Source organism: Schistocerca cancellata, chromosome 10 (genome assembly GCF_023864275.1).
Source record: "Schistocerca cancellata isolate TAMUIC-IGC-003103 chromosome 10, iqSchCanc2.1, whole genome shotgun sequence".
Taxonomy (NCBI): domain Eukaryota; kingdom Metazoa; phylum Arthropoda; class Insecta; order Orthoptera; family Acrididae; genus Schistocerca; species Schistocerca cancellata.
This window is the reverse complement of record NC_064635.1, coordinates 60954289-60958060: the sequence shown is the minus strand read 5'-3', so window position 1 is coordinate 60958060 and position 3772 is coordinate 60954289.

The following is a 3772-nucleotide window of genomic DNA, read 5'->3' as shown; positions in this document are numbered from 1 at the left end:
CTGCCAGACCAAGATTCCTCATGTGCAGTCTCTTCGTTTCCTTTTGGCACATTTTTCAGAACCTTATCTTTATTCAAAGGCTTGATCTCAGTGGCCTCAAACCCTCCAGTCAGGTTTTGCTTAGAGGAACCATCTTTTTCTAATTCAATCAAACACTTCTTCAGCAGATGAGGGAAACAATCTTTTGGAATGGGTCTTCTGTTTATCAAGACCTCTTCAGAGGCCTAAAATACGCTGCATCGAGAGGCTGACACAGACAGGTGCTGTTTGGAGGAAGTAGAATAAAACAAATGTTGTTCTCTTTGCACTCATTGACAACTGTCAAAGAAATGTGGCTGCTGAGATAATTACCAATTAGCACTGTAAGAGACACTCTATCAACCTTCTTGAAGCATGGCGAGGCAACACTGCAAAACCAGTCCTCAAAAACAAACGCACTGAACCACTCATTCTTAGATTTGTTGTATCAACAGCCAGACTGGCAGAAGAAATCCAGAAGCTGAACCAATAAATATTAAGGACCCACTAGACTTTGAGTGAACAGTTATTTGGTCTGGATGCTTACATCCCCTGTGAGTAATAACTTTTTTTCCTGTGTGAGTCATCAGTCGTGCTAGTTTCATCATCATTTACAATTGCACCTCGAGTAACGCCATCCAGTGATTTTCTGAATTTCTCAAAATTTTCTACAATCATGACTGCAGGGAGAACTGCTCTTGCTCGAGTTCTATTCTGGCACAAACGCTCTGGCAGAACTGATCAATATCTATGAAGGAATCCTCTGACCCACTCAATACCACACATTTCTTGCAAAACGGTCCTCTACAATGCATCTTTGATCTAAAAACTCTTTCATAATGATACAAAAATCTAACTGGGTCAACAGAAACTCCCATTCAGTTGCCAGCATAACTCCCTCTGCAAGACATTTTTCATCCTCAGCTGTCAATACTATTGGTCAGCCAAATAAAAAACGATATTCCATCTACCTACCTATGTTATTACAGTGTAAAATGGTGTTTACATGAAACTTCCTGGCAGATTAAAACTGTGTGCCCGACCGAGACTCGAACTCGGGACCTTTGCCTTTTGCGGGCAAGTGCTCTACCATCTGAGCTACCGAAGCACGACTCACGCCCGGTACCCACAGCTTTACTTCTGCCAGCATCTCGTCTCCTACCTTCCAAACTTTACAGAAGCTCTCCTGCGAACCTGCAGAACTAGCACTCCAGAAAGAAAGAAAGGTTCGCAGGAGAGCTTCTGTAAAGTTTGGAAGGTAGGAGACGAGATACTGGCAGAAGTTACCGGGCGTGAGTCGTGCTTCGGTATCTCAGATGGTAGAGCACTTGCCCGAGAAAGGCAAAGCTCCCGAGTTTGAGTCTCGGTTGGGCACACAGTTTTAATCTGCCAGGAAGTTTCATAACAGTGCACACTCTGCTGCAGAGTGAAAATCTCATTCTGGTGTTTACATTTCATCCTGGAGTAACTTGAAATGCATAGGTATACTTGAAACAACTATTTTAAGTTGTATTATATCTGTCATTAAAATTTAAAATCAAAAATAGATCAGGAAGATGGAGAGCTAATGAAAGTTTTGTTGCTATAGGCATTTTGACAATAAGTGAGGTTGGACACCTACACACAGTTTCATTAATTTTATTCTTCTGCATGTTGTCTACAGCAGAAGTTTACAGAGGTATATTTTCTCAAGTTAAGAAATGTCTCTACGATAGAAGTTGCCAAAAAATTACTTACTGCAGTGGATTATAACAAAATTATTTCAGAAATCACGTACAAAACTTTCTTCAGCTGTCTGAATGCACAACAAATGAAATACATTGTAAATCAGCATTGCCAACCGTGTAGAAGCAAGGCCTGACACAAGGTGTTTCAAGGAACCTCACCATTTCAAGTTAGCCCATTTTACGGCACTGATTGAAAGTGTGAAAATTGCAGAAAGTAAAAAAAGTATGTTTGTGCAGCTCAAAGTGGTGTTAAGGGTAAAAAAAAGAGCATTACTTTGTTGTTCAAATTTGGCAATATTTTTTTTTTTGCAGCTACCACTGTGCCCCAGTGGCGTGATGCAGGTTACGTAAGCAGCTCCACAGCACTGGGGATGGATCCCAGACTCAGTTCTGCTGAGCTAGGGATGCTATCTGTGGGGCTGCGGAGCAAGCACTGCTTTCGGAAGGTTCAAAGTCAACTGGTGGGAGAGAGAGATCGGTCACGTGGGGTGTGTGGGTTGGCCGGTGAGACATTGGCTGCAGCAGTGGATCACTCTCTTGTTTTCCAGTCCTCTTACCCTACGGACATGTCCGCCTGCTCCTCCCATTGAGGGCGAAATTCTCTCCTCCACTATGTGCGGTTCCTCTGCGGTTGTAGCAGACGATATCGTCTCAGTTATGTGACTGGACTCGTGATCTCTTGTCAGAGAGGTTACAGTTCATAGTAACTGATGGAAAGTTACTGAGTAAAACAGAAGTGATTTCTGGCATTCCCCAAGGTAGTATTATGGGCCCTTTGCTGTTCCTTATCTCTATAAATGATTTAGGAGACAATCTGAGTAGCCATCTTAGGTTGTTTGCAGATGATGCTGTCATTTATCGACTAATAAAGTCGTCAGAAGATTAAAACAAATAGCGGAATGATTCAGTACAGATATCTGTATGGTGAAAAAATTGGCAATTGACACGAAATAATGAAAAGTGTGAAGTCATCCACATGAGTGCTAAAAGGAATTTTGTGGGGAAGGCTAAACAAAGACTGCATTTTACTGGCAGGACACTTATAAAATGTAACAGATCAACCAAAGAAACTGCCTACACTACAGTTGTCTGTCCTCTTTTAGAATACTGCTGCACGGTGTGGGGTTCTTACCAGATAGGACTGACGGAGTACATCGAGAAAGTTCAAGGAAAGGCAGCATGTTTTGTATTATTGTGAAATAGGAGAGAGAGTCTCACTGAAATGATACAGGATTTGGGATGGACATCATTAAAATAAAGGTGTTTTGAATTGTGGCAGAATCTTCTCACAAAATTTCAATCACCAACTTTCTCCTTCAAATGTGAAAATATTTTGTTGATGCCAACCTACATAGGGAGAAATGATCATCGTAATAAAGTAAGGGAAAGAAGAGCTCGCACGGAAAGGTACAGATGTTCATTTTTTCCGTGCGCTGTACGGGATTGGAATGATAGAGTGTTGTTGTGAAGGTGGCTCGATGAACCCTATGCCAGAAACTTAAATGTGATTTCCAGAGTATCCTTCAAGATGTAGATGTAGCCCATAGAACAGGTGGAGGTGAATAAATCTCCGTTTTTAGGCAACTCTCTTTCTCGTTCCATATGCTAGTGTGAACAGGATTAGTCCTGGATGCCCACTTATCCCCCTTAATCCATCCTGACTTCTACATACTCCTTGGGCAGCTGACCTCATCTTAGATGCCAATTCTGAAGACTGATCAAATGAGTAGTTAGTACACTGAACTCGCATTTGGGAGGACAACAATTCAAACCCGCATCCGGCCATCCTGATTTAGATTTTCCACGATTTTCCTAAATGGTTAAGGCAATTGCCTGGATGGTTCCTTTGAAAGGGCGCAGCCAATTCATTCCCCATCCTTCCCTAATCTTAGCTTGTGCTGTCTCTAATGATGATGAGACATTAAATACTAATCTCTTCCTCCTGAAGATTGCTGCATGTAAAATAAACATTTCTGCTTACTACAAGGGTGGTTTGAAAAGTTCTTGGAATGGAATAGAAAAAAAGT